General features: G+C 44.6%; 1 protein-coding gene across 3 annotated transcripts in view; it reads left to right on the top strand.

Moving 5' to 3' along the window:
* LOC126867308 (Krueppel-like factor 6) overlaps positions 1–12,968 on the top strand; it is a 275,511-nt gene that overhangs the window by 601 nt on the left and 261,942 nt on the right. The window lies entirely within an intron of this gene.

The raw sequence follows: 12,968 nt of genomic DNA, 5'->3' as shown, positions 1-12,968 counted from the left end.
GTTAGTTACTACTTTCTCATTAAAATAGAACGGAATAATAAGTCAAAACCTAGCGTCTAGCGTTACATCGCGCGTACGAGCAAGTTCAAACAACGGCCGTGAATTTCGAACGCGAAAAGGCGCTTGTAACCTCGACCGCCATATTTGAATTTCTAACGGTCAACGTAGTAAGTAACGCGTGTCGTTGTCCATCGAGTTCACTGACGCACGTGAATTCAATTACACGCTAGATAACTTCGTCCGTTTCTTACCCGTTTCTTGTCCGTATCTTTTAATACATTTGAAAATTTCAATAAATTCATTCGTGAACAGTTATGTCGTTATCTCTTTTCGTAAAGTTCGAAATTACGACTAATCTCCGAGAAGTTTGATTTCTCTGGCCATTTTTTGGTCGGACTCCGTTTAAATCGATTATCGATATGCAGCGGGCTATTATGACGGGACGACCTTGAGCCGTGGTATTAGATCGGTGTGTACGTTCAGTGACGCGGCCGAGCGTACTATAGACGGCGCGTCCTGTTTGTTTACGAGTGTGCAATGACCTTCCAGTGGTCGGGGAAGGCAGGAGGGACGTACTTGTTCCCCATTCAATATCTCAGCCGGAGTACAACAGTTTCCTCGCTTCGTTAAAATAGTACGCGTGACGTCACTGGTAGCGCCGTAAGTTCGCGTTGCGTGTTGCTTTAACGGTTCGCTACCATCGCGATTCTCTGGAATTTCCAGCCTTTTTTTCCATCTTATTTTAGGTCACCGTCGTCGGTCACAGCTTATTTTAAAATACACGTAAGAGAATAGAGAGAACGAAGATTCCATTAGTATTGGTTATAACTGTTTTTCTTAACGAATAAAACCAAGTTCAATATATATATTTCTCTAACGGAAGAAGTTCAAGTATTCTAATAATTAAAGAACTGTTTCATCAAACGCAAATAAACTATCGGCGATATTTCCTGATCTGTTGTCCATCCAAACGACTTTTTATTGGTGAATTAAAATTCTGAAAATTTCTATAATATACATTAACATTAACTGAGCAACATATATACATACTTTTTAGCCTTTGCTTGATATTTCACACAAACTTTACACATGTCTCTCCTTCTCTCTCTCTCTCTCTCTCTCTCTCTCTCTATCTATCTATCTATCTATCTATCTATCTTTTTAGTTAAATGTCACGCATTTTAACCACAAAAATACGTGATGTATTATTTCTTATCGAAATCGATGTGCTATTCGGGGAAGTTTAAAAAAGTTTGCGAATCCTCTTTTCCTTTTAATTACCTTTCGTAATTTCGTACTTTCGATTTTATCTCTGGTCATTTAAGTAATACATTTTAATTGTCGTTTTTTTAATTACCGATGGCGTATTCGATGATTAGGTCGCGTGGTGAAATTTATGGCGAGGAAATCTCGGTTTGTCGCTTGGTACTCGACATTTGACCTGCGCAACATTGTTGGGTCGGGTCTAGTTTGGCGCGGTGCCTAATTGAACGTCTCGAAGGGTTTCCAACTGAAAACCGACCGGCACTTTAGTCGCTTTCTTTTCTTTCTCGTTAATTACCCGTACGATCGAGTGTTTTTATTATCGGCCAAGAAATACGTCACGCTAGCTAGCTAGGAGCAAGCAATATCGTCCTGTTTCCGAGATCGGCCACAGCTCCCTCATCGGGTCCCCGTTGTCCTCCTCAATTACGATCTTTCTGATTGCATTAATTTACCTCGTGTCTCGTTCCTTTTACCGCGACTTTATTCGCCTCGCTGCTGAAATCGAATTTGTCGGAAGTGGCCACTATTTTAAATGGAATTTCTCCGGCTTTCTACACTCCGCGGTATCTCTCGTGTTTGGAGAGTAAGCGAAACGTCGGCCAAAGAAAGAAATACCATCTATTTAATCATGCTCAGTCTCTTGGTCTCTGACTCTATTTTTGCGTCCGACAATACTCGAATAACTTCGGAGTTATTTCGCGTATCTACTTTATCGAACGAACCGAGAATAGGATGCATGTAGATTAGTTCGTTGTTCCAGCAGCTGATCTCATTACTCCTGGACCGTGTGTTTGTTCTTTCTAAAACCGGATTCGCGATCCTCCGTCGTTGTGCTATACGTAACTACTATCCGGTATAAAACTTGGTCTCATCGCGATATTTGCCGAAAGTAACGCTAGTTTTGTAACCAGCATTGGCACCGTTTTTACGAGGTACGCACTGATGTACATGGACAGTGTCATTCGATAGGCGAACAGATGGTTGGGTCACATCGACAACGCGACGGCGTCGGTCGCGTGGCCGATAATGCGATTCGATAGGTGCTCTGTTGTATATTCTTGCATTCCCAACTTTACACGATCCAGTTTCGCCAGCAATTATCGTCGTTGGCGAGGAAGCGAGGCTCTGACGCGCAACGCCGTCAGAACTGATGTAACTTGGCCGATTTTCGGCGTGAACCAGACGACCGAGGAATTTCGCGAAATAGCGCGAGATAGACGATAATGCCCGTCTGTGCGAAAATTCGATCGCGTCGCACTTCGAGAAGCTCGTCTGCTCGTTACAAACTCAGTTATACATGGATATTTTTCTGATTCGTTGATTTCGAGTTTCCTCGTAATTAACGTAAATTGCTTGCAATTATTATAAATTGTTACAAGATATCCGCTGTGTCGAACAAACATCAGGAGACACAAAGACGAGAAATGTTTGGTAGTTTTCCATCGTGGAATTGGATTAAGAGATGAAACGCAACATCGATCGAGTTGTTGGTATTTGAATACCTTTTTTAAGCGATAATTCCTAGAACGCTGCCAATTAATGTAACTAATTACGATAATTGTCCAAGCCAACAATGATGAGCGGGGAAAAAAGGAATTGATGTTAAAAATAGCCAGTGTAAGGTGTCAAGCGACCTTGTTGAAGTTTCCTTTCATCTAACACCTGATGCAATTACTGAAATACATCCTACGTATCAAGTCACGATGAATTATTCATTCCCGATACGCTAAGCGGATCCTGAGGCCTCTAATATGCGTATGCTCGTTTATGAACCAACCAACCATTCTCCCTCCGCTTCTACTCGCGAAACGGAAAATATTTTTTCGTAAATAATTCAGCAGATTGAATAATTGATCGTTAGGCGGATCGCGTGCATCGCCGTGCGTACAAATATTTTCACTGCAGCAACATTGCTCTCGCTTCCTCGATTAATACGGGATACGATATTGTCATGCGTGAATCAAAATCGCGAATTAAAATTTCCTGCCGGATAGCAGTTGCGCTTGTAATATTTTCGATTGAATTTTGCCTCGTTTCGAATTGCCTTGATTCGATCTCGTTGTAAATCGCAATTGAACGTAACTTTTTCGCTCTCTCTTTCTCCCTTTTTCCTATAAATGTACCTTTTTCATTTCGCTGCCATGATACGCATCGAGTTGGTCACGTCGTCCGATATGCACCAACATCCATTGGTTTTTCCTCGTCTCGTACTCACTTGTTTACCGACGTGTACACAATATCGTCGCCTACAAAACGATGTTGTGTTGCTAGTGAGCTTCGTGTTTTACGACACACGCGTGAAAGCTCGAACGATTCACGCGAGAACCGCGGCGGACCGCGAGCCACAGAACTTTTGCTCGCATGAATTATACGCTCGTGACAGCCGCTGCGCGGCATCGGTGATATTTTTGTTTTCTCCTTATACATAGGTTGGAGCTTCCACTTCGTGTCGCGTATTACGACACACTCGACTCAACGTGATATTTTACGGCGTGTGTATCGGTACACGTACGTTTCACAATTCTGCCATGTGTCGTGTGCATTGCCGACGACAATCTCGCTCCGTTTCTCTTTTCCATTCCCTCCACCCCTTTGATTCTGTTCCTCCTCGTCCTTTGGTCGCATTCGCTTATCTATCGAGAATTTCGTGAGAGTTTCTTTTGCACGACTTTCACCCGGACGTGTATCGCTTCCCTCGCGAGCTTCGAATTTTATAGACAAGCGCATAAATAACCGAGCGCTGCGCTGGTAGCATTGCTGCACGTGCGAGATTGAAAATTTGTTGGATTTCCTCTCGAATTATTGTGAACGTTGAATAGACGGAGGAGCGTATCGAGGAAGATATTCGTGTAACTCTATGCGTCGCGTGCTTTGCTATGTGATAAACATTCCAGTGAATCATCGCGATTGTCGTTTGCGCGATATATCTCCCTTACTTCAATAATTCTCCGTTGAAATGGAAGGAATCATTCTTGCCATTTTCTTGTTTTGCCGCATTTTATAGATGTATTTTCCAAGTTGGAAGGTATGCGGATGATTCATTATCTCTCTGAAATCACGAACGCACGATGCCGGTCGTAACGAGGAATACAGGACGCGCGTCCTCGTGTGTGATGTGTTTTTTAACAAGGCACGAGGACTCGGAACGCATGAAAATCAGTGAAATATTCGACATGCTTCGCAGGTGCACATTACAGGATCACACGGTAATACTGTAATGAGCAACGCTTCAGAGATTCATTAATTGTATATCTCATCGCGGCTTCTTCTATTTTTACACAGCATTTAATACGGTTTCGATTTTTCCGAGCAGTCGGTAATTGCGAGAAACCTGAGGTGGTCGAGTCGCTTTCCCACTGGCTGTTCGCGATCCGTGTTTTCATCGTGAAAGCTCGAACGATAAGGTAGACGATGCGACCGTATCGAGACAACAAGGAAATAACTCTGCATATTTATTTCCCGCTTATCGTCCGAGCGAAATTCGAAAACTGGGTACGCGCGTATGCGGCTGCACACCCATATATATATATATATATATATATATATATATATACATATATATTTTTTTTAAATAGAAAGTACCGAGATCCCCGAACGAAATGGGACGATATGCGAGTCGGTTTCATCGGTAAACAGTAGATTTTCCAAACGCGTTCCCGTTTGGATGAGGACCGGGAGTTTCGTAATACTTCGCACTCTTTCACCGTGATTTTCTCTTGATTCTCTCGGTGACTCTCGTGCGCGCGATATATTCCCGAACGCATAGAGAAAAGAGCAAATCTCCGAGCGGCTTTAAACGGCACACGACTGAGTGACTTGACCGAGTGTCGGTGTATACCGATACTCCTCTTGCAGCGTCTCCTCTGTTCCGTTCCTCTTGTTGGCATTGAAATAAGAATATCCGAACGCACAAAGGCGTTTTGGGTGAATGGGCCTGACGTAACTCTTTTGTCTCGAACACGGGCCGTTGGTACGCGAGTCTGTCCCGTTCGTATTCCAACCCCACCGCCCCCGTTTCCACCCTCGATCTCTCTTTCCTCTCTCCCTCTCCCCTCCCTTTAGGCCGCCGATGCGCGCAATGGGACGAGAAACAATGGTTTTCCCGGTACAATGGCTCGCAATGTGAGTGATGCGAAAGATGCCATTGTAGCCGTGGCTACGGAACGTGGCATTGTTAACCTTCGATGGCGCAACCTTCTTTTCTAACCACGCTAGCTGCTGCGTTTTCTTCGAGCTCGGTGTCGCTTGCCAAACTATCGTAATTTCTACGCTCCGCGCTATCGTTGCTGTTTGATAATCGATTCGAGGAACTGCGCGAGTTACCACCAGTCGATTCAATATCTCTTCCAAGTCTACCGTATTTCCCTGGGTCGTGTAACCACACACGTTGGTTATCGAACAAACTCGATCGGCTGAAAAATTCGGTAGAAGCTTTACACCGTTTAGTCGCGAACGAACGTTCCCAGAGGGTCGGGCAAAATCTGCCTACCTACTCGCGATGCATGGGAAATATCGATGCGTCCCGTGAAAACCTCGAACGCAGGATGTTCTCGCGGTAGTTACGGTACAATCGCGCTTATCCCTCGTTCCTGTTCCGTTTCGTGGGGGACACGGTACGAGCGAGTTTCGTTTCAAACGAAGAGACTCGGGATAAAGCGAACCACGGTGGTTTATTTCTGAGTTTCTGTCGGTGCGCTCACTGCGATGGCACGCCACGCATTTCGCCGTTTCTCTCGCGTACCAGAATGGATCCTGTCGCTCGCGGTCGTGTTTGCGTCCCGCGACTTCTCGAGGGCGTCCTCGTTAAATCTCATTAACGCCGTGGCGCTAGGCGAGAACACCGAGTTAAAGCATTTATCAATTCGGTCAGCCTGTGTTCCCCTAATTTTATTGCGGGTCACCACAGAGTTAATCGAACTCCACCTACATAACTTATTACCGCGACGGTACGACGTTGGTAGATGCGTTGCACGATATCCGGAGTAAACGACGAAGAGAAAGGGAGTAAAATGTCGTCGCGAGACGAGAGGGAACAGGAGAGATTTGTTCGCGTTTAATCTTGCGATCCGGGTCGCGGAGGTCAGCTACGAAGTGCTGGAAACCGGAAACGCGGTAAGGGAATCGCGCGTATACGGGACAAGTACGAGAGTTTGTTTGTAGAGAGTAGATAGCAATGGAGGAGAAAGAGACAAGAGAAACGCTTGGGAAAGCCGACAGAAAAAGGCGACACAGCCGATCAAACCGGTCGGCATACACATGGTACACGTAGTAGACCAGACGTTGTGGAAGGACGTTGGCCGCGTCTCGGAAATCTACGCCTCGTGTTTCTGATCGAGATGCTGCGAGGCTTTGCGTAACTCGCGGTATCCTCCAAGGCGGGGTGAACGTACGGAACTCGTATCTTCGATGACCGAACTTCTATTCGGGACGAAGGAAACAAATGAAAGTTGTAACATTCGCTTTAACATTTGAATCGAATAATTTCGATAAGGTGATTCATGTTGTGGGTGAATGACAATGAACGTACAAAATTTAATGGATGGTGGAAGTACCGTGCATTGTCTGGCCATTCTGATTCATCGAGCTTATCGTTATTAGTATATCAGACGCAATGATACAAAACGGCTGACTAGGAGACAAGCGCAGTCTCGTCGCGTGTTAATAGTTGACCATTTTGTGTCGAAGGCACAATCGGTCGAGGAAAATTTGCGTAGATAGTCACGGTCGAATTAACGTGCTTTGCGTGAACCGGCGCTTGTATCGAACTGCTGCAAGCTAAATCAACGGGGACAAGGGTGGAAGAGCGGAAAGAGGGCGGCAGCAGAGGACTGGGGCTACAAAACCGAAGAGAGAAACAAAGGACCGATAAAAACAAATTGGTCTTCCTCTCCTCGCCCCTTTATCCGTCATTCGGTCCGTCGGTTTGATCGGTCAGACAAATTTTGTGGCCGTTTTGTTCGACGTGCGCGTACATTTGCGGGGAAAAGACATATAATCCTATTAAAATTTATCAAAGCCCTTGCTCGAAATGTTCGATATTAGCGCATCAGTAGGAATGTGAGAAAAACGAAGCGATAAAAAAAATATATTCTCTCGATTACCGATTACTCGCTTGTCGTCGAATGGTGCGATAAATTATCGAGTCTTAATTACGTCTCTTAGATAAAAAAAGCTGCTTCCGATAAAGCCGTGATAAAGCTGGTAAAACGTTCTCGTCTCGTTCGTGCCTTCCTTCTGTTTGGTTAATAAATTTTCGAAGCTCGCGTAATGCAGTCATCGACGCGATGAGTTAGTAAGTGCGATTTATTGTTTTGATCAATTAAGATTGGTCTTTGAAGAAGACAAAGAAGACAATTAGATAAGATAGCGTGACAACCAAGGCGATTACCTTTACTTTCCATGTTTATATATCTCCTTTCTTTAGTTGTAATATCGCTCGTCTCGTTATAAACCGATGTTTTAGTTTTTTTATAGCTTCTTAACCCGGCTCGTTAAGCCACTTGCATGGTTGCGTTGTTAGCCGCATGTAATCAATCGTAGCGGAGATTTCTGTGGAAAAGCTATCCATTCCTTCTGTAGCTGGAAAGCAGTGCATCGTGCACAGTGGTCACGATCATTGCCTCGCCGCGTTCTATTGTTATATTGTTCCAGCCTCACTGTTCTCTTACGCATCGAACGGTAGACAACAATAGCGCGTGACAATCCCGCATACAGGACTCTCATCGTTTTATAGTTATTTTTTAACGTTTGCTTCGTCGACATTTAAACCTGTTGACAGCTGTTGATCGTTATAAACGTTGGAAACGTTGGCGCGGCTGTATCGTCCGCGATAAAACGTGCCGCGATCGATGCTCAGGAATTTTCGGGATCTTACGTCAACGTGTACTCGAAGTGATAAAATTTGTAGACGAATGCCATCGGAGACGTTCTCGGACAATTACCGTGGACTGGCTTGTAAAACAAATCGAGGTTGAAGTAATTATTTTTGAAAACGTTGACGTTTTCATTCCTCGTTGAAGGTCTTCCTCGTTTGATTTGCAACGTGCAAATATCGTGATTCCACAGCGAGCGTTAAGACACGCGTTTTAAATAAAAATGGAAATATCGGGTAGCGTGTGTAAGTAAACGTTATTAGAATCACTCTGTTACTCGATTAGCTGTTGGTTGCAAATTGCCCCTGAAAACAACACCAGTTAGACGCGCTGGCTTTACGGACAATGCATTAAAACTGATATGATTTTCAGTTTCTATTCTTTCCTTTTTTTTCTTGCCTAGCCCTGAAAAGTCAACCATTTAGCTAACATCCAAACAGAAGAAACGTAAAGAGCCGCTCAATTTCTGAGGATGGTGTACAATTTCTTGTTTACCCAAGCTACCCCACGTTAAAATTCTCGATCTCGGGGAATGTAACAGATGGTGTTTTCTAAAGGGCACGTTGTCTGGGACAATGCTTGACTTTCCAAAGCCCCATAGGGAGCGAAACATTACAAGTTAAACATTTACCGTTTTGCATGTAGCCAGGATTAGGGGATCAAAAATTTCGGATACGATAACGCTAGGTGAAATATCGAGGACTTACGATCGAAACGCGACATAGTAGCTGAAATGAAATTTTCCACGAGCCAGAAAAGAAGTGAACGCGCACTCGTCACAGTGAAATTGCGCAATTGCTGCAACGCAATAGAATGCCCGGTGCAGAACATATGCGCTCGCAGTTGCAGCGTGATGATGTTCAGCTTCGGAACATGTCAGATGGTCTTTGTTTGTTTACAGGACGACACGGTAAAGTTATTCTTAGAGCTCGGAGAACAGCGACTCGTCTAACTTTAGAATGGCGCTTTCGGGCCGTGTTTCTAAACGCGTCGTTTGCGAGTCTAGGCGGAATAATTGAAATTTCCCACGGATAACGTCCCCTGAGTTATCGAGCATGAAACATGTTCGAGGGTGTTTGGTTCATTGAAAAAAGAAAGAGAAATTTAAAACAGAAAACCGTGATGAACCTTTTACTCGCTGCTATACGTTGTTATTTCGTTGGTTACTCGGTTCTTGTTAATTCAAGGGCACTTTTTCCCTCGTAATTTCCCAAGTATTAACTACCAAAACGTCGTCAAGACTAATTGGATATCTGCTCCCGGTGATAAATGGAAGACGTGGCCGTGTTTTAAATTTGACCTTAACAGAGACACCTGTATGCCGGTGAACCTTTTTTCCAATTAGACGGGAAGCTTCGACGAGGTACTCGTAGTTGTCGCTAATTTTAGTTTCGAACGTCGATTCGTTTGGATTAAATGGATCCGTTTGATAAGCTTGAAAGACACGTTTCTATATGTATTTCAGCATCATAATCATTTTTTTTCTCTTCGTTCCGCTTGCCGCGACCGGATGTTCCCTTATAATCCGCGACGACACGATTTCACGATAAATTTGCCATCGAGAATCGATTCGAGCGGACGCATCGATAACTTGGATGGCGCGTCGAGCCGAGTGAAAATATAAATAGGAAGATGCCAGGGTACGAAACGAGCGATACCATAGCGATTTGATTGATGGACCGTGCTACGCGTAACTGGTATGATTGATAGACTCGTCTACGCAACTAGTACGTTTACCCCGAATTTTTATGATTCATTGATAAGCATTCCGGTATACGGCTTGACCGATCGATAAAACTGTTTAATTCGCACTGGATGAATCAGCATCGAGTAATCATCTTCGCTCGAATACCGTTTATTGCAGCTGCGAGTGGTCTGTATTTTACGCGAAAAAAGTCGTCGTACAAACAGTTGCGCTATTTTCACGATACATAATATGTAGTCGCTCCTAATGGATGACTCAAACGCAATGACTATATCGTATAGTATCTTCTTTACTTTCGTAGCTGTTATTTTTACTTTCGTTGCGTAACCTGTCGAAACTCGATTCAATGTAATATCAAGATCATGAATATTGATGCGCCGCGACGACCGATATTTAGATTCCAGGAAATTTCGCTCGGCTGCCGGGATTAAAATCCCTCCCCCTGTTCTTTCCCTCTTCTATTCTCTTCTAGTTCTTCCCCCGATTTTCTCCGCTATCTCGTCCTCTATCTCAGTTTTATCCATCTCTGTCGCACCGGTTAAGCGGATCCACAGCGACATTTGCATCGATCTTACTCGCGAAATTTCGTCGTCGATCGGCCGGTAAGCGGATCGACGTGAAAATCCGGACGTCAAACGACAAACACGTCAGGAGAGAGGGTGAAAGAGAGAGGTAGGTGGTTGGCTTGATCGTTAGTCTCGTCTTAAGCTGTACAGAGGAACGTAACGGCGTTCTCACGGCCGGAAGCGAAACGATAAGTCGGCTGCTCGTTCAGCCAGCCAACCAGCCACGCCGTTAACAACTGGCAGACACGCGTTAATGGGTTTCAGCTCTGTAAATACATTAAGGTTGCTCGTCGCGCCGTGAATCGTCGTTACAACGCCGCGCACGCATTCCGTCCGTAGATTCGCCGGCCGTGTATCCTGTCGTCGCGAAAAAGATCGACGGTCGTCCTGGAAATTTCAAAAATTCTCGATCCGACCAGGACGTCTAAAAATTACACGCCGACCAGAGCAGCAATTTTTCTTCCGCGTCGCGACAGCTGTACCGGTAAACGCACGGCATACGTTTTATCCTCTCCTCCTCAAGATGTATTACTAGATATATTCGAGCTTTGAGTTGGCCGCGTATCTCCTTGCGGGAATAAATATAAAAGATGGAGTGTTTGCTTATTCCACAAACGGATTGTGTAAGATTCCAAGTGTTAGCTAAGAGACATTGACTCAAATTATATTAAGGAACCACTTCGAAATCGTATATTGACACTAGCTTGACAGCGCCATTGATTAATTCGATGTTTGAACGGTTGTGCCGATTTCGTTGTTTTATTCGCGGGTGTTTCTAGGAAAACCATACTTCGTTTACTCTGCATATACAACGCGGTTTGTTCTTTACGATGACTCGCTTTTGATTCGCCATCTGTTGGGTTTAACGAATATTTGTAGAACATTATTGCGTTAATTGTTACTCGGTAGTAAACGGCCATGAGTTGAATGAACTTAATTGTAGCAGTTCATTATCGCTCTACATTCACCGACTGCAACGTGGTCTCGCCCACGCGTAGATTTTTACTGAACGAAAAAGAAGTTTAGAATTTTCGGTGCAGCATCTGTTAGCAATATTCCATGGCTGGGCATGAAACCTTTTTAACTGTTGGCCGTATAAAAAATATGGTCGGCAAGAGAAAGCCTGGCGGAATACATATTTCAAAGTTGTCTAAATATCTGTGCGAGTGATCTATTATTCTCTTCCTATGATCGTTGAGTGTTCCCACAGAAGGAGTCCAGTCAGTACGACGATCCGGCTCGAAATAATTGCCAATAAATTTGTTTTTCGATCGGGTTGAATTCGAGCTACTTAATCCATTAACCTTAAATCGACTGCGAGCGATCGAACGAGCCATCGCGTCACGTAACAACACTTGTTTACATCAACATGGTGGACGCAGGGAAAACTCGATCCGGCTGATCGATTTCGTATCCAATACTTGAATTTCCGTGGCGGCCACGTAGTCGACGTTGATTGGCCGACTGATGCGGTGTATGAGCGCCACTGGCCGCTCTCGAGCCATGCCACTGCGTTGTAACGGAGCATCATTGATGTTAATGAGCTAGATTGGAAAGCTGTCCTGCGTTTGAAAGTTATTGAGCTCGGAACGATCGGCTACCTCTTCTCTTATGCGTGCATAGCGATGGCGATGGCGACGGCTATGATGCCGCCGCACCAGTGATAGTGGTGGTGGCGATGCTACGTCGAAGACTCACGATCTGTACATGTGCACGCATATTATACGAGCGTGTACACACGCCCGGAGAAGCGTAATTTCATGAATGAAATCTGAATAAATCAGCGTGCCGTGTTATTACGGGGCGTAGCGCGCTCGATAAATCTCGCTAATAAACAGTGACGGCGAGCGAGGAGCCGGACGATGGTGACGATCGCAGAAGACCCGCTCTTTCCTAGTCTTTGCGAAAAAACATGCAACTAGCTTCATCTTTCCTATTATCGCTGAAAAAACGCATTTGCCAATTACGCGGTCCGAGAGTCAATACGTGAACGTCATACACGACACCAATGATGTAGTATGACTCTTAAATGTTTGCGCCCTGACTGTTATTTCGACGCACGGTAGAACATATTGATTTTCTATTTCAATTTTAGATTTTTGATGAATTGTTTCGTATATTGTGGAAAGTGAAGAAAGAATTCGTTTCTTATAATTTGAGAGCCACTGGTTTGCGTGTACTTAGCTAACGCAAACAACACATTTGTCGAAGCATTATTGGATCGATCTTGTCGCGCCGCAATTCAGTCGAGCCTCGATGTCCTGGAACGATCCTGCGTAACCAGTTCCACTATACGATCGCGCGCACGTAGCAATGATTTCTCTTGTCACGCGAGATGATGGACAGCATTGTGGACTTACAACTACGAGACGAGTCTGGATATCGTGTTAAACCGTTCGACAACAGTCTCGTGCCCGGTTAGATATCGTGTCGGTGACTCGTCCCGGAGAATAAATTAAGTTTCACCAGAATCTATTAATATTTCATAAGCGCTGGCCAAATTGGGTGAAACTCGGATGAGTAATCGTTGGTCCGCTCGTGACGGTGAGGAAGTATCGA

The sequence above is a fragment of the Bombus huntii genome, chromosome 1 (genome assembly GCF_024542735.1).
Source record: "Bombus huntii isolate Logan2020A chromosome 1, iyBomHunt1.1, whole genome shotgun sequence".
In the NCBI taxonomy this organism is placed as follows: Eukaryota; Metazoa; Arthropoda; class Insecta; order Hymenoptera; family Apidae; genus Bombus; species Bombus huntii.
The sequence above is the reverse complement of the archived record's forward strand: the minus strand, read 5'-3'. Positions and strand labels throughout refer to the sequence as shown.